This window comes from Ranitomeya imitator, chromosome 3, assembly GCF_032444005.1.
Source record: "Ranitomeya imitator isolate aRanImi1 chromosome 3, aRanImi1.pri, whole genome shotgun sequence".
NCBI lineage: Eukaryota > Metazoa > Chordata > Amphibia > Anura > Dendrobatidae > Ranitomeya > Ranitomeya imitator.
In genome coordinates this window covers 114598146-114617785 of record NC_091284.1, presented here as the reverse complement: position 1 = coordinate 114617785, position 19640 = coordinate 114598146, and the positions used below count along the sequence as shown (strand labels likewise).

General features: G+C 41.4%; 1 protein-coding gene across 1 annotated transcript in view; it reads right to left on the bottom strand.

The window, feature by feature from the left end:
• Positions 1–19640, bottom strand: part of COL26A1 (collagen type XXVI alpha 1 chain) — an 817346-nt gene that overhangs the window by 209196 nt on the left and 588510 nt on the right. The window lies entirely within an intron of this gene.

The window sequence follows — 19640 nt, the reverse complement described above, 5'->3', positions numbered from 1 at the left end:
ATGTATGGTCTTTATAGGTTTAATAATTCTCTGTTTCAGTTTAGAAAATTACTGAACATGCTTGGCACCAGAGGTGGGCCCAAATCTATCTACCTGTACATATGCCACACATGTCCAAAATCGGAATACCCCATTAAGCAATGTTCAAACAATAAATTTGTATGGATAAAGTTAGACATGTTCTTCTATTGCTGTGCCCAGTGCACCATACATATCCAGTTACCCAACTGTGTATACTCTAGCAGTGTTTTCAACTCCCTCTTCATTGTGCACTGCCACATCATGAATATTTTGGATGTGTGAAAGACATAAAGATTTATTCATCTTTCAAAGGAGATGGGAAATTGGAGGGAGGTAAATGAGGTTACAGATTTTCCTAGAATTATTTTACATTTCAGCAAAAGCAAAACTTCTCAGTGTGGGTTAATTTGGCAGAACTCCCTAAAATGACAAAACTACAAGGAGTTCTACTACTGTATTTACTTTGGAGATAAAGACGAGAACTCGTCACTCTGGCATTCTGAAAAGAACAAAACATCTTTGAACATTTCTAAATGGAACTGGCAAACCTTCAGAACATGGACATATGTAACACAGACCAAACGATTCTTGATTTATCAGGAACATTTGTCTTTCTTCTTTTAAAAAACATCACTCTACTTGTCAGATCTGTAACACCCAGGACAAATGCGAAGGAGTCAAAGATATTGGGAGCGTTTCCCACAATGATGTTTGCTTAACTAGTAATTTTGCCATCATAAAATGAGCAAGATTAAGGCTGGAAAACAGTAGGGTATTTTTTTCTTTTTTGTTCATGTTTTTTTTAAATACATTGTTCTACCTTGTCTAGCAATTTAAGAGCAAATCATTCTGTACATTTTATTTATTTTTATCCTGTCACGCTGTATAATTTTTTGCCATATCTAAACATTATCACTAAACATTAGTATACTCGTAAATGGTAATTGTAATGGAACAGAAATTGCCCTACTATGGTGCTAGGCTGGTTTCACATATCAGTGAAGAATGAACCGTTCTCACACGGAAAGACTTGATCTGATCGCCTGGTGGCACGCACATGGCCCCCTTTCTCTATATGCCCCCCTGCTGGCACGCACATGGCCCCCCCTCTCTCTATATGGCACGCACATGGCCCCCCAGTTACCACATGCCCCCCTGCAGGCATGCACATGGCCTCCCAGTCACTACATGCCCCCCTGCAGGCATGCACGTGGCACCCCCAGTCACTACATGCCCCCCTGCAGGCACACACATGGCCCCCCATTCACTACATGCCCCCCTGCAGGCACACACGTGGCCCCCCAGTCACTACATGCCCCCCTGCAGGTACACACATGGCCCCCCCAGTCACTACATGCCCCTCTGCAGTCACATACATGGCCCCCCCAGTCACTACATGCCCCCCTGCAGGCACACACATGGCCCCCCATTCACTACATGCCCCCCTGCAGGCACACACGTGGCCCCCCAGTCACTACATGCCCCCCTGCAGGTACACACATGGCCCCCCCAGTCACTACATGCCCCTCTGCAGTCACACACATGGCCCCCCCAGTCACTACATGCCCCCCTGCAGTCACACACATGGCCCCCCCAGTCACTACATGCCCCCCTGCAGGCACAGACATGGCCCCCTCAGTCACTACATGCCCCCCTGCAGGCACAGACATGGCCCCCACCAGTCACTACATGCCCCCCTGCAGGCACACAAATAGCCCCCCCAGTCACTACATGCCCCCCTGCAGGCACACAAATAGCCCCCCCAGTCACTACATGCCCCCCTGCTGGCATGCACATGATAAAATAGCAAACACTTAACTCACCTTCTGATGATGGCTCCCTGCTCCCAGCTCCTCGGTTGCACTTCCTGTTTCCCAGGCATCAGATCATGTGACCTGGTCACACAGTGATGACATCACTGTGCTGTGCCGATCACATGATGAGATGTCGGCACAGACACAGGAAGAGCCATGGGAGAGCTGGGAGCAGGGAGCCATCATCAGAAGGTAAGTTAAGTGTTTGTTATTTTATCAAGTGCCTGGCTGCAGGGGGGCATGTAGTGACTGGGGGGCTATGTGTGTGCCTGCAGGGGGCATATTCATGATGGGAGGAGGGGGAGTGCAGGCACATGCAATATGCACTGCTCCTCTGTCAACCAACTCGGTGCGGCTTCAGCACCGAGGTGATGGACAGCGAGTGCGGTGAGTATTACATTAGGCTAATTAGCGGGAGCACGTGACCTCCCGCTGTCTCTGCAGCCCGCAGCCAGCCCACTCCAGCCCCCTGACACCACTTCAGAGCCGCTCCCCTCCTCTGCAGCACAGCACACAGATTCGAATTATAAGACGCACCCCCACTTTCCCCAAAAATTTGGGGGAACAAAAGTGCATCTTATAATCTGAAAAATACGGTAGCTTAGGTAGGAAGAACCAGTGGCTGGCCAGATCATCCAATCTGAGCACACTCTGTATACATGGACCATATAAAAATTGGCCTTATTAGGATGTATTGCCTCTGGGAACATTAGATATAGAGTAGTATAACGTGGTAAAGAGAATGAACCATCTGGTGCCTACAACTATATTGAAGAAACAAATGTTTGACAGAATGGTCATCATAAACTGAAAAATATAAATGTTTTTAAGAGCTGATTTACGCAATTTTCTGGCAACAATCTGCATTTTTGCACGTATGAGAACTGTTAACTAAAGTTTACTAAATTTGTTTTAATAGCACAAAAGAATATGCACAAAAAGAAATGTGTTTTTGAATGCTTTTTATTTTTCTACTCTCATATCCAAAAAAACGTTATTACACTGAAAAGTAAATTATAGCAACATTTTGTGTATGGTACCCTTTATCAGGCTGGGAGTAGAGTATGTGTTGGATGAAAAAAATACAAATATCCACTTGTATTCAGTGGTACAACAAACAGTGGATAAAGAGAAATGTGGTGTGTCTCGCTATTCCTTTATTAATGTGGTCTGCTCCAGTAAAATAAGCACCTATGTCTTTGCAACGTAAATTTGAGTTTGGTCAACCCACCAATTGTCGAAACGTTGATTAGCCATATTAGTTATTGCCAGGTCCTGTAGTTGCTGAATAACATATCTGCATCCTAATAATATAATCCCAGACACAAATCATGGTTGAGATTGGCTGGTGATTTGAGTAAAGAACAAACAGTTTAACCATTCATGAATTTGCCGAGTCGTTCCTCTAAAGGTACCGTCACATTTAGCGATGCTACAGCAATCCAGTCAACGATCCCGATCGCTGCAGCGTCGCTGTTTGGTCGCTGGAGAGCTGTCACACAGACAGATCTCCAGCGACCAACGATGCCGGTCCCCTGGTAACCAGGGTAAACATCGGGTTACTAAGCGCAGGGCCACACTCAGTAACCCGATGTTTACCCTGGTTACCAGCGTAAAAGTAAAAAAAAAACAAACACTACATACTTACATTCCGATGTCTGTCCTCCAGCGCTGTGCTTTCCTGCACTGACTGTGAGCGCCAGCCGGAAAGCACAGTGATGACGTCATCGCTGTGCTCTGCTTTCCGGCTGGCCGGCGCTCACAGTGCAGAGAAGCACAGCACCGGAGGACAGACAGCGGAAGGTAAGTATGTAGTGTTTATTTTTTTTTACTTTTACGCTGGTAACCAGGGTAAACATCGGGTTACTAAGCCCTGCGCTTAGTAACCCGATGTTTACCCTGGTTACCAGTGAAGACATCGCTGAATCGGCGTCACATACGCCGATTCAGCGATGTCTGCAGGGAGTCCAGCGACGAAATAAAGTTCTGGACTTTCTGCAGCGACCAACGATGGCACAGCAGGATCCAGATCGCTGCTGCCTGTCAAACTGAACGATATCGCTAGCCAGGACGCTGCAACGTCACGGATCGCTAGCGATATCGTTCAGTGTGACGGTACCTTAAATACTTTTTTATGGCTTGGCCAAAGATAGTATGTGATGTCCCTCACTATTAGTGTCCTAGGATTTACACTATAAAGGTCCCTAATGAACAGCATACTGCAATATTGCAAGTTGATCAGCGCTCATTTACTAGCATTTACATGAACCTATCATCTGCAGTATTGATGAAGAATCCCTTGTATCATTTTTCAACTTTATGTTTATGTGGTGAGATGTGCTGCCCATGAGGGTTTTTCTGCCTTTAAAAAATATGTGATGAAATAATAGTCAAGTGTTTATTGCCTGTGATCATCGGAAATTAATACAAAGGGCAATTTATGGGAATGAACAGTCATACAAATGCTCATTCTGCCAATCATTGGTCTGTGAAATGGGAATTAAATCAATGTTATATGAGCTAACAGACTACATGGTGATTTTGGAATTAGGGCTAAATTAGGATGAAGGTGGAAGTATTGCATATATTTTACTTGGCTTATTGCGATAGGTACAGTCTGGTATGTTGTACAATGCAATCTGTGGTAAAGAATAGGCCTTACCACAAGGACATAGTTGAGCGATCTGTCATCCCGTTTCCCAAATGGAAACTGAGCATATGTAAAATAAAATGTAATTTTAGTCACATAATAACGTGGCACAATAGAGTGATTCATTAAACAACACAAGATGACACCATTTTAATATATTTTATAGAGTGATCTGTTACCTATGATTCACATCTCATAGATGAAATACGACAGCTAGAATTCGTGTATTGTGGTGTCTACATTTTTTCTGTTGGGAAGAAATTACTTGTATTGTCTCCCCAAAAAACAATGATGAATTGTAACAAGAAACAAAGTTAAAATTCAATCGTGTCTGAAAAGGTGTTAACCCCAATTCTGACAGTGTCACTTTATGTGGTAATAACTCTGGAATGCTTCAACGTATCCCAGTGATTCTGAAACTGTTTTTTGTGACACATTATATTTTATACTAGTTGTAAAATTAGGTCAAAATTTTTTTGTGTTTATTTGTGAAAATATTGGAATATAGGAGAACATTTTGAAAATTTCAATTTTTATATGCATAAACCAGTTAATCATGCTATACAGAATAATTTATAAATAACATTTACCACATCTCTACATTACATTAGCATCATTTTTTAAACATATTTTTTTTGTTAGGAAGTTAGACAGGAAAAAAGTTTATCAACAATTTCTTATTTATTTTCCAACAAAATTTACAAACGCGCTTTTTTTAGGGACCACATTACATTTGAAGTGACGGTGAGCACCTTAAACGCACACGTATTTCACATAGTTTTATAACGTTGAGCCATGAAAATGAAAAAAATGCATTTTTCCTTTCAGCCATGTCATATTTGCTGAGCCCCTGATGTGCCTCAAGAGTGGCAACCCTCCCCCCACAAGCGACCACACATGTCAGCTGTTTTGGACAACTGACATGTGTCTCTAATAGTCGCGGGTGGAATCGCGATCAACCCACGGCTGTTAACCTGTTAAATGCCGCTGTCATTTAACTCGCGCTTACCGAAAGGGGCACTGGAAATCCAGCCCATCGGTTACCCCATCACTTGATCGTGGGTCACCAATGGGTCAGCATGACAACCAGAGGTCTCCAGCAGACCTCTATGGTTGTCATAGCCGGATTGCTATGAGCGCCGTCCAGTAGTCGGTGCTCATAGCAAGTGAGTATTTCTGCTACACACAGACGATCTGATCCCATGGAGACTATTGAATCATACAAAAAGTAAAAAAGTTTTTAAAAATATAAAAAAAAATAAAAGTTTAAATCACCCCCCTTTTGCCCCATTCAAAATAAAACAATAAAAAAATCAAACATGCGCACAATTGGTATCACGGCGTTCATAATCGCCCAATCTATCAGTTTAAAAAAAGAATTCAGCAAGAAGCAAATTCAGAGAAGAGCTACCAGGATGGTGAGTGGACTGCAAACTGTGCCGTACAAGGAATTGTTAAAGGATCTGGGAATGTTTAGCTTGCAATAAAGAAGGCTAAGAGGAGACTCAATAACTGTCTACAAATATCTGAAGGGATGTCAGAGTGTAGAGGGATCATCCTTGTTCTCATTTGTGCATGGAAACATGAGAAGCAATTGAATGAAACTGTAAGGGAAAAGACACAGATTAGATAATAGAAAAAACTTTTTGACACTGAGATTGATCAATGAGGGGAACAGGCTGCCATAAAAGGTGGTGAGTTCTCCTTCAATGGAAGTCTCCAAACAAAGGCTTGGAAGACATCTATCTGAGATGATTTAGTGAATTCTGCATTGAGCACAGAGTTGGACACGATGACCCTGGAGGTCCCTTCCAACTCTAACATTCTATGATTCCATGGCATCATGGACTGACATAATGGAGAGTGCGGAGAACTTTTTTTTCCATGTCTGATAAAAAACGATGACACTCTGATCAGAATAATCGGACCGCTTTTCTCATATGTAGAGAAAACTGTTTTTCTCGGTTGTGGTCATGTGAACCTACCCTTAAAGAGAAACTATTAAAACATTTTTACATACGGAAATAGTGGTGTGGCTGGATAAATGTCTGTTCCATTGTAAAAGTTAAACCTTTGTTGTAGAGATTAGATGTGCCAATTATGAGAAATCTACCATAAAAGATATGCAAATCAGGCTGGAGGTGCACTGGGGGCATGTCAATGCACTTGGGAGAATCAGTCCGGGAGCAACGACAAGCCCCCAATCTGATTGCATATGGCTTCTATGCTAGATTTCTTCAGTCTAGCACACGATATTTTTACAGGACAGTCAGCTATAAAGTCATATCACTACTTCCATGTATAAAAAATGAGAATACAGATACCCTTTAATTTAAAGAGCTAATCTGTCAGGCTAGCTATGCATCCATATGGCTATCCACCCATCTATTTATCTTCTAACTTTCATAATCTGTTTTCAGAAGGTGCAATGTAAGGCCAGATTCACACGTCAATGTACGGACCACAATGCATGGATGAGCAGTGGGTCTCCTGACCTGAACATCACAGCCTCATATATGCATATGATGATGTTGAGACCAGTTGGTTGATCTGTGGATCATATATTATGCATATGACACATGGATTTTCAAAGTAAAGAACATGATTGGTTTCTATTGCTAACTGGTCTATTTTTGCATTAGTTTAGATGTGGTTCTGAAAAAGCAATGAGCATTAAAAAAAAAGTGGGAATGAAACCAAATGTTGGGGATTGCTCTACGTTCCCTTGGCATTTCACTAAGCCAACTGTGCAGATTTTAGAGCAGCTTAGAGTATTGTGCTGTAAATACAGGTGATTGCTTTATAATCAGATATTCTTGCCATAAGTGCACTTGGATTTCTATTACCAGTCCGATAAAATGCTGTGCAATGATTTTAATGTAGACGTTTTCTGAAGGGCTCTGTGTTAACATCAGTCTATGATAATTCGTCTTAGGCATTTCATGCTATACGACACAAACCTGAGATAGGAATCCAAGCCAAAAAACACAAACAGGAAACTACAAGTGAGTAAAGTGTGACCTTTTGTAAAGAAAGTATAAGCTTTCAGCGCCAAAAACATTATTTTTATCATGGCTTCTTTCCATAGCTCTAAAGTCTCTGCTCCCTTCTGTAGCAAAACATGGCTTTTGAAATAAGGAATGCTAAGCCTTCTGAGTATACGATGTCTCAGAGCAGCCGTCAGATGGTAGTTAAGGCAGAAGTAATAATTGAGCTGTCTAACATATGTGCATATATGTGTCACTTGAAAACATACTAATTTAACCTTATGTTTGCCAAAAGTGAATTAAGTTACGATAACTAAAGGGGAACTCTGGCAGGTTAAACACAAAGTCTCTGCTGCTCTTCTTTCAACCTGATCTACAGAATAAATACTCAAATCCCAAATCCCAGAACCAAGAATTTCTACAAAATGGTAGTAATATTGCCATACCCAACGATTTGCCTATGTGTCTCAGAGGCACATTTTCTATTAATAACCAGTGTCCTTTTGTCTATATACACTGTCTATGTGGGACATCGTTGAGTAATAGATGAATATGAAAAGCGACATTAATTATAACAGTAATACCACTGGAATAACTTTGGGGTCATCTACTAAATACCAAGGCTACATATACACGACCAAGTTTTTAGCTCTATTAGTCAGATGTGTCTATGGTTACTGCAGCAAAATTTTAAGAATTTAATAGGTTTTTATACTTATTTTTTTACAAATGCATGACATTAATAATAATTATAATTTTATTTATATAGCGCCAACATATTCCGCAGCGCTTTACAAATTATAGAGGGGACTTGTACAGACAATAGACATTACAGCATAACAGAAATACAGTTCAAAACAGATACCAGGAGGAATGAGGGCCCTGCTCGCAAGCTTACAAACTATGAGGAAAAGGGGAGACACGAGAGGTGGATGGTAACAATTGCTTTAGTTATTCGGACCAGCCATAGTGTAAGGCTCGGGTGTTCATGTAAAGCAACATTTATGTAAAGACTGAATATTTACAGTGTTGACTCTTATTTTTCAAGACTTCTGCACTTTGCTCTGGCAGCTGGATATCATCTTGGCCAAGTTCCGATTGATGACTTGCCCACCCATTCTTACCTAATCAATGTTTAGAGTTTATCACAATTTGTGTGTTTTTGTTTGTCCACCCACTTTTTGAGGATTGACCACTAGTTCTCAAAGGGATTGAAATCTGAGGAGTTTCCTGGCCATGTACTCAAAATTTCAATGTTTTGTTCAGCAACCACTTATAGCTTTTGCCTTGTGACATGGTCTCCATCATACTGGAAAAAGCATTTTCCGTCACCAAATTGCTCCTTGATCACTGGGATACAAATAGATCCCATTCTTGATTCCTGATAGTGTACTTAGTCAGAATTGTGAGTGAGCCCTCTCCATTGGATGATAAGTGACCCCACAGATGAATGATCTCCGGATGCTTTGCTATTGGCATGGAACAAGACTCATGGTAGCATTCACCTTTCCTTGCCTGGACAATCATTGTTCTAGATATCCCAAACAGTCTGGGGCTTTGTTAGAGAAAATCTACCAATCATTGTGGGTCTGAGCAGTGGGAAACCCATGGATCAGCAAGTTATCATTTATTCTATGGGTGGGTGATAAGTTGTTATAGGTGGACAACCCCTTTTAGTCCCTCATAATCGGCTTACAAGCAAAATCCCAGTCCTGGATTTCAGTAATTAGGCGATTTTCTCTCTTAGCTGGTGACAAGAGATCAACATTACATATATTTACATTTGTAAACCCACAACATTTATAGAAATGTAATTCATAAAGAACCCAAGATACAATGCACGAGTGCTAGACATTTAATAACAGATATCAAAACATAAATCCCCGAAATTTGAACTAATTGTTGAAGGAATAAGAGATTCTAGCTAAATGTTAAAAATAATATTTATTAATTTAATACAATAAATCCATAAGTAGAAACAAAAATAAAGATGAAAAGAACAGGGAAATAGACCTCTAAAAAGAGGGAGACACATAATAAAGCACACTCAAATCTGGACAGGATCACAATATATATATTAGTGCAAAAAAAGTTTAGTGCAAAAAGTCAGTATAAAGCTCAATATTATGGAGAGATGATACAAAGATAGCTGGAAATAATCCTGTCATCATCGATGAGGGGTATTCATAATAAAGTGCGAGTGCAACAATATATAGACCAATCGTGATCCCTCATTTTATTTTTATTTTTTTTAAATAAAAAAAGTGTTATTATTATTTTTTCTTAATTTCATTTACTTACCCCCCCAAAATAAATAAATAAAAAGACCGAAGTAATAGCTGTGCCTCCCTACCCCAATGCTTAGATACGCACCCCAACTTCTTCAGGGGGCGTATCTACATTATAGGGGTGGAATGTTATATAGTGTCTGGGTCCAATCAGATCGCACAGTACACCAAAGGAAAAAATGCACAAAGCATGGAAGAGGAAAACACATTGGATGAATTGAAGGACTAGTGACAGCAGTAGAGAGCGCATCTGCCAATTGGTGTAGGTGGCACACTGCACACCTGCTGGTTTTTCACCACCAGAAGAAGCATTAGCGAAACTGCGTTGGGGTGGGCAGGCATGGCTATTACTTCGGTCTCTTTCTGGTCACTCTCACTGTTATTAGGTAATGTAGTGTTTATTTTATTTTTATATATGATTATATTACTGCATATCTCATTTTATCCCTCTGGTTAAATAGGCATCATATATATGAATTCTTTGCAACGTAGCATTCTATTACCTTTCACTGAATTACTAAGGCTAGGTTCACACTAGCGTTGCGCCGCCCTGCGTCGGCGATGCAACGCGCGACGCACGTAAAAACGCGCGCAAACGCGCGCAAAAACGCGCGCGTTTTGCGACACGTGCGTCGTTTTTGACGAAAATCGGACGCACAGAAAATGCTACAATGTAGCGTTTTCTTGCGTCCGACGCTAGCGTCGGAAACGACGCACGTGGCGAAAAACGCCACCAAAACGACGCACGCGTCCCCTATGTTAAACATAGGGGCGCGTCGCCGCTGCGTCGCCGCTGTGTCGCCGGCGCGTCGCCGGCGCAACAGCGACGCACATTGGCGGAACGCCAATGTGAACGTAGCCTAATTCATGAATATGCCAGTTATATTTGAAGATCTTTTGGATTTATCCTGTTATTGTTATAATAAGGCTAGGTCTACATTGCGTTAGGGCAATCCGATTAACGGAACCGTTTGTAAGCAGCACTAACGCAATGTAACGGACATGTTAACCCCCAAATAGACTTCCTTTAGTGTAATGGATCCTAACGCATGTCTAAATCAGCATGTGTTTGCAATGGTCTGTTAGTTCCAGACGCACCTTCCAACGCGAAATACCACATTTTCGGATCCGGTACAGCGAATGCACAGTGAATGGAAGAGTTTATTCTGCCATTGAACTCTACTGCAAATGCAAATTACCTAACGCAGTCACATGCGTTAACGCGATGGCAAAAATACGCCACAAAAAGACAATTTTGGGCTCATTTTTAGCGCATCCGTTTAATGGATCCATTAAACTGATTGCCCTAACCGAATATGGACCGAGCCTAAGGGATCAGGATTAGTCTATATACTGTTGCACTTTATTATGAATACCCCACATTGATGATAACAGGATTATTTCCAGCTATCTTTGTATCATCTCTCCATGGTATTGAGCTGACTTTTTGCATCACACTTTTTTTGCACTAATAAAATGTCATCGTGTCCAGATTTGACTGTGCTTTATTATGTGTCTCCCTCTTTTTGGAGGTCTATATCCCTTTTTTATCTTTATTGTTATTTCTGTTTATGGTTTTATTGTATTAAATTAATAAATATTATTTTTAACATTTAGCTAGAATCTCTTATTCCTTCACCAATTAGTTCAAACAGCAGAGATTTATGTTTTGATATTTATAGAAATGTACCATATATATTGACATAATTCTGATTATATTAATAAAAAGTGCTGATCAGGAAAAGCGTGACTTCAGTAAAAGAAGAATTGGCTAGTCTTCCAACAAGGTTTTTAAAGGGAACCTGTCACTTGTTTCTGCTGCCCAATCGAAGAACAACATTAAATAAAGACTAAAATCTTCATTCTATCCTTAACTGTAGGTATCACCTAGTGAAACATTCCCCTTAACTCTTTCATGCTTAAAGATGTAATAGTAAACCATGTAGAGAGCATGAGTGTATGCAGGCCCAGGAGCTTAACCTGCTCCATGCACAGTGGGTGCCAACCTGTCATACACAACCAGCATCTACATCTTACAACAGCAAATAGAGCAAGCTCCGATTTCTGCTGTTTAATCCCTCAAATCACTTACAATCTCTGAGACAAGCATTTAAAGTGTGCAATCCTGGGGCAGCCCACATGCCACAACTAAGTGGTGCCAATTGTTTGTTATGGTACCTGAGGACCTGCTGAAGGCACTCATGGCTGCCATCTTGGTTCTCCTGTGAAGTCCAGCCAAACCAATCATTTTCTCTACATACTGCAATTCCCTGATATTGAAAAAAGAATGCAGGGTCACGTCCCCGTAGGGGGGCTGAAAAATTAGATAAAAAAATGTATTTATTAAATAAAAAAATAAAAATATACGTTTTAATCCCCTCTGATTTTTCCACTTTAAAGATAAAGACAGAGCAAAAAAAAGATACCAACATATTTTGCATCGCCACATCTGTGAAAGTCTTATCTATCAAAATATAAAAACATTTAAGGCCTATAATAAATTCTAAAAAGCAAAAATAAAACCCTGAAATGCTCGAATTGACATTTTCCATTCACCCCAGAAATGCAATAGAAAGCGATCAAAACAACTTATCTTAGCTCACCCCGCATAAAGTAGCCCTCACTGAGCTCAGTTGATGTAAAAATAAAACATGTTACGAATTTTAGAAAATGTCTACACACGTGGTCAAAATTGTTGGTACCCCTCGCTTAATGACAGAAAAACCCACAATGGTCACAGAAATATCTTGAATCTGACAAAAGTAATAACAAATAAAAGATCTATGAAAATGAACAAATGAAAGTCAGACATTGCTTTTCAGCCATGCCTCCACAGAAATAAAAAAAGAATCATGAAATAGGCCTGGACAGAAATGATGGAACCCCTAATAATAATGTGACAAAGGGGACATGTTAAAACAAGGTGTGTCCGCTAACTAGAACCACAGGTTTCTACAATCTTGGAATCAGTGGGTGGCCGGTATATAGGGCTACAGATACTCACTGTGCTGTTTGGTGACATGGTGTATATCACACTCAACATGGACCAGAGGAAGTGAAGGAAAGAGTTGTCTCAGGAGATTAGAAAGAAAATTATAGACAAACATGTTAAAGGTAAAAGTTATAAGACCATCTCCAAGCAGCTTGATGTTCCTGTGACTACAGTTGCACATATTATTCAGAAATTTAAGATCAATGGGGCTGTAGCCAACCTCCCTGGACGTGGCCGCAGGAGGAAAATTGATGACAAATTAAAGAGACGGATAATACGAATGGTAACAAAAGAGCCCAGAAAAACTTCTAAACAGATTAAAGGTGAACTTCAAGCTCAAGGAAAATCAGTGTCAGATCGCACCATCTGTCGTTGTATGAACCAAAGTGGACTTCATGGGAGATGACCAAGGAGGACACCATTGTTGAAAAAAAATAATAAAAAAGCCAGACTGGAATTTACCAAACTATATATTGACAAGCCACAAAGCTTCTGGGAGAATGTCTTATCGACAGATGAGGCAAAAATTTAACTTTTTGGCAAGACACATCAGCTCTTTGTTCACAGATGGAAAAATGAAGCATATCAAGAAAAGAACACTGTCCCTACTGTGAAACATGGAGGAGGCTCTGTTATGTTCTGGGGCTGCTTTATTGCATCTGGCACAGGGTGTCTAGAATCTGTGCAGGGTACAATGAAATCTCAAGACTATCAAGGGATTCTAGAGAGAAATGTGCTGCCCAGTGTCAGAAAGCTTGGTCTCAGTCACAGGTCATGAGTTTTGCAACAGGAAAATGACTCAAAACACACAGCTAAAAACACTCAAGAATGGCTAAGAGGAAAACATTGGACTATTCTGAAGTGGCCTTCTATGAGCCCTGACCTAAATCCTATTGAGCATCTTTGTAAAGAGCTGAAACATGCTGTCTGGTAAAGGCAACCTTCAAACACAAGACAACTGGAGAAGTTTGTTCTTCAGGAGTCGGCCAAAATACCTGTCGAGAGGTGCAGAAGTCTCATTGACAGTTACAGAAACTGTTTGATTGCAGTGATTGTCTCAAAAGGTTGTGCAACAAAATATTAATTTAAGGGTACCATCATTTCTGTCCAAGCCTATTTCATGAGTATTATTTTTTTTTATTCTGTGAAAGCATGGTTGAAAAGCAATGTCTGACTTCCATTTGTTCATTTTCATAGATCTTTCATTTATTATGACTTTTGTCAGATGCAAGTTATTTCTGTGACCATTGTGGGTTTTTCTGTCATTAACCCCTTAGTGACAGAGCCAATTTGGTACTTAATGACCGAGCCAATTTTTACAATTCTGACCACTGTAACTTTAAGAGGTTATAACTCTGGAACGCTTCAACGGATCCCGCTGATTCTGAGACTGTTTTTTCGTGACATATTGTACTTCATGTTAGTGGTAACATTTCTTCTTATTACTTGCGATTATTTATGAAAAAAATGGAAATATGGCGAAAATTGTTAAAATTTTGCAATTTTCAAAATTTGTATTTTTATGCCCTTAAATCAGAGAGATATGTCACGAAAAATTAATAAATAACATTTTCTACATGTCTACTTTACATCAGCACAATTTTGGAAACAATTTTTTTTTTGTTAGGAAGTTATAAGGGTTAAAAGTTGACCAGCAATTTCTCATTTTTACAACACCATTTTTTTTTAGGGAACACATCACATTTGAAGTCATTTTGAGGGGTCTAGATGATAGAAAATAACCAAGTATGACACCATTCTAAAAACTGCACCCCTCAAGGTGCTCAAAACCACATTCAAAAAGTTTATTAACCCTTTACGTGCTTCACAGGAACTGAAACAATGTGGAAAGAAAAAATGAAGATTTAACTTTTTTTTGCAAACATTTTAATACAGAACCATTTTGTGTAAAAACAGAAATGTAACCATAAATTTTGTTATGCAATTTCTCCTGAATACGCCAATACCCCATATATGGGGATAAACCACTTTTTGGGCGCACCGCAGAACTTAGAAGTGAAGGAGCGCCGTTTGACTTTTTCAATGCAGAATTCACTGGAATTGAGATCGGACGCCATGTCACGTTTAGAGAGCCCCTGATGTGCCTAAACAGTGGAAACCCCCCACAAGTGACCCCATTTTGGAAACTAGACCCCTTAAGGAACTTATTTAGATGTGTGGTGAGCACTTTAAACCCCCAGGTGCTTCACAGAAGTTTATAACGTGGAGCCGTGAAAATAAAAAAAATCGCATTTTTTCTACAAAAATGATCTTTTTGCCCCCAAATTTTTATTTTCACAAGGGTAAGAGGAGAAATTAGACCACAAGGGTTGTTGTGCAATTTCTCCTGAGTACGTCAATACCCCATATATGGGGGTAAACCACTGTTTGGGCGCACCACAGAGCATGGAAGAGAAGGAGTGCCGTTTTACTTTTTCAATGTAGAATTGGCTGGAATTGAGATCGGACGCCATGTTGCGTTTGGAGAGCCCCTGATGTGCCTAAACAGTAGAAACCCTCCACAAGTGACCCCATTTTGAAAACTAGACCCCCCAAGGAACTTATCTAGATGTGTGGTGAGAACTTTGAATGCCCAAGTGCTTCACAAAAGTTTATAATGCAGAGTCATGAAAATAAAAAATATTTTTTTTCCACAAAAAAGATTTTGTAGCCCCCAAGTTTTTATTTTCACAAGGGTAACAGGAGAAATTGGACTCCAAAAGTTGTTGTCCAATTTATCCCGAGTACGCTGATGCCCCAGATGTGGGGGTAACCCACTGTTTGGGCGTACGGCAGAGCTCAGAAGGGAGGGAGCACCATTTGACTTTTTGAGCGCAAAATTGGCTGTCATGTTTGGAGAGCCCCTGATGTACCTAAACAGTGGAAACCCCCCAATTCTAGGTCCAACTCTAACCCCAACACACCCCTAACCCTAATCCCAACCCGATCCATAATCCTAATCACTAACCCTAACGATAATCACAACCCTTACCCCACAACAACCCTAATGTTAACCCTAACCATAACCCTAATCAAAACCCTAAATCCAACACACCCCTAATCCTAATCTCAACTCTAACATCAAACCTAACCCTAATCTCAATACACCCCTAGTCACAACCCTAACCTTAACCCTAATCCCAAACCTAACCCTAATCCCAAGCGTAACCCTAATGCCAACCCTAACCCTAATACCAACCCTAATCCAAACCCTAACCCTAATCCCAACTCTAACCCTAACTTTAGCCCCAACCCTAGCCCTAGCCCTAACTTTAGCTCCAACCCTAACCCTAGCCCTAACTTTAGCCCCAACTCTAACCCTAGCCCTAAGTCTACTTTCACACTTGCGTTTGGCATCCGTCGCAATCCGTCGTTTTGGACAAAAAACAGATCCTGCAAATGTGCCCGCAGGATGCGTTTTTTGCCCATAGACTTGTATTGCCGACGGATCGCGACGGATGGCCACACGTCGCGTCTGTCGTGCACTGGATCAGTTGTGTTTTGGCGGACCGTTGGCACAAAAAAAGTTCAATGTAACATTTTTTTGTACGTCGCGTCTGCCATTTCTGACCGCGCATGCGTGGCTGTAGCTCCGCCCCCTCCTCCCCAGTACATAGATTGGGCAGTGGATGCGTTGAAAAACTACATCCGCTGCCCACGTTGTGCACAATTTTCACAACGTGCGTTGGTATGTCGGGCCGACACATTGCGACGGCCCCGTACCGACGTAAGTGTGAAAGAACCCTAACCCTACATTTAGCCCCAACCCTAACCCTAAATTTAGCCCCAACCCTAACCCTAGCCCTAACCCTAACCCTAATTTTAGCCCCAACTGCTCTTCTCATGCCGGCCGGCAGATGGCGACAGATGGCGGGCACACTGCGCATGCGCCCGCCATTTTCTGTTCCCATGAAGATGCCGGCAGCCAGGAGGAGCAGCAGGAGGACCCAGGGACACCGGTAAGTATAATAGGGTCCCCAAATCCCCCTACTTCTCTGTCCTCTGATGTGCGATCACATCAGAGGACAGAGAATTACACTTTGCTTTTTTTTTTTTGCGGTCGCCAGTAAACAGTTAATTACCGGCGATCGCAAAACAGGGGTGGTAAAACCGACCCCGATCATGTTCTTTGGGGTCTTGGCTACCCCCGGCAGCTGAGACCCCAAAGATCCTCCCGGTGCCAGCCGGCGGGCGCACTGCGCATGCGCCCGCCATTTTTTGCCAGAAAAAGATGGCGGCGCCCATCGGGAGCCACGAGGAGCACCGGGGGAGACAGGTAAGTATCGGGGGGCTATTGGGGACCCCATTTCTCTGTCCTCTGATGTGCGATCACATCGGAGGACAGAGAAATTAAAAGGGAAATCGCGCTTTTTTTTTCGATCACCGGTAAACATTTAGTTACCGGTGATCGCAAAAGCGGGGTCGGTAAAAAAAAACCCAAATCATGTTCTCTGGGGTCTCTGCTACCCCCGGCAACCGAGACCCTGGAGAAATTCCGACTCTGGGGGGCGCTATTTACTTTTCCCACAGCGCCGTTAATTAACGGAGCTGTGGTTTAAGTACCCTTAGCGGCCGCCGTTAAAAGGCGTATCGGCAGTCGTTAAGGGGTTAAACAAGGGGTATGGGCAGCACGGTGGCGCAGTGGTTAGCACTGCAGCCTTGCAGCGCTGGAGTCCTGGGTTCTAATCCCACCTAGGACAACATCTGCAAAGAGTTTGTATGTTCTCTCCGTGTTTGCGTGGGTTTCCTCTGGGTACTCCAGTTTCCTCCCACATTCTAAAGACATACTGATACATGTACATGAACCAAAATTTTTTTTTTTTTTTTTTTTTTTTACGATTCTGATTTTTTCACCACTTAAAAAAAAAGTTTAATTTTCTGGTATCGACACTATAGCACTGACCTGAAGAAACAAGTCATTTTTACTACACAATGAATATTGTAAGAATAAAACTCTCAATAAAGATTGGGGCATTACATTTTCTTTACTATTTCAGTCCACTTGGATTTTTTTTTACATTCTCACTACATCGTACGGCAAGATTAAAAAATTTGGCCGTATTAGGAAGAAGCTAAAAAGAGCAATATAGCTAGCAAGTGGGGGAAACTGCATGAAAAGAAAAGTAAGGCATGGAAGTTAAATTCCCAAGATCTAACAGTGAAACACATGGGCTGCAGACTTGCATACATTAGCACAGTGATGTATAGCTGTCTCCTATCAGCAGCATAGAAAACATATCACCTGCAACTTCACAAGAGGATTCCATAAACTACAATACTTTCTGGTGTTAGGACTAGTTTTGGCTCAATTCATTTCTTCTTACTTGGAAAACTTAAGTGATGAATGTTACACTTTTAAAGTTTATTATGCTGGAAGCCGGATTTTATGGCTGGGATTAACAACATGTCTTGGTGTTCGGGAATCTATAATGCTCAGTGTGTTGGTCTTGTATAATTATTGTATCATTGAATGAACTTGGAACATATACAGGATCAGGAAACATATTTTTCTATTGTGCGGTACTGATAATGCCCCAGGATATCACACCTACAATTTATTCCCTTTCATATATACAAGAGAGCAAAAAAAAATGGCTTTGGATCAGTAGCCAAATCTTGGTAATTATGATTGTTTTACTAACAGAGATCTTAGTTTTCTATTGCTGCAAATACTTTTACAGTAATGAAAGCAGGAAGCGCAGAAACAGATGTAACAAAAGGCAGAGCGAGGCAGGGATGTAATGACCAGAGGTCCGAATAAGATCCAGTGAGTCACAAACCAAGACCAAGGCAGAAATCTCCAACGGTATTTACTCAAAGGCAAATTAATCAAGGTAATATGGAGAATATTAAGGCAGATGCACCCCAAAGATACACTAATTCAGCAGCAGCTGAAATCACTGTGCCACTCAAAGGTCTCCTGAGAACTGTTTCTATAACAGACTAGTAAGAAATTTACCTAACAGAGTAACTAAAAACAGGAAACAAGTGTAAATTGAATGTAGTGTTATTAAGGGAGCCCCTGGAATGGCACATTGAGTATAACTTACACAACTCTAATATAAGATACACCTCTAAAGTAACAATTTAACACTCTGAGCAGAGATACCCGGGTATCTATAACTATGGTACCATATCCTGAGATAGATTTCCTCTCAGGCAGGAATCCGCACAGGCTGCAGCCATTTCATATCTTCAGCGCCAATAAGTTACAGCAAACTCCTCTTGTCTTGTCGGCCGATGCCGAGCCCAAACGCCGGGGACTTAGTTAGTGGTCTCACGATGTTATCTCTGCTTCTGTAGCTCCTAGGAATGCTTCCACAACAATCCGTCCGTCTCTGTATCAGCAGTCTGTCCAGACTTGTTTCTCCACTCAATGCACAGGGAATCCACAGACTTCCAAATACGTACTGGGTTCTTAGCAAAGTCTCCGTCTTTTGTTAAATAAAGGGTTAGCTCCTCTCCAGGAAACGTTAGCCTCACAAGTCTCTCACAGAGTTAAACAAAAGGTTAGTTCTTCTCCAGGGGAACGTTAGCAACAAAAAGTCTCTCAAAAGCTTCTTTTCCTCCAAAAACACTTGCAGTAAATCCACACACAGTCTCTCTTTAAGATATCACAGCAGCTTCTGCCTTTGCTTCCCGCCTTTTTCTCTCTCAGCTCTCACTTCCTAGTTTCACTTTACACCCGAGACACCAGACCCCACCCAGCAGCACACACTGTCTCTGGGAGTTTTGCACGGTCTGTTCTCTTCTGCAATAGGCAAAAACCACAGGGTCCTAGTGCCCTCTCAGTGGGACTACAGTTCACCCTCTTACATGCCACCCCACTAGAGGTTGGCGTCCTCGACATACCTTCCCACTCAAATTCATCTTGAGCATATCGCTGAG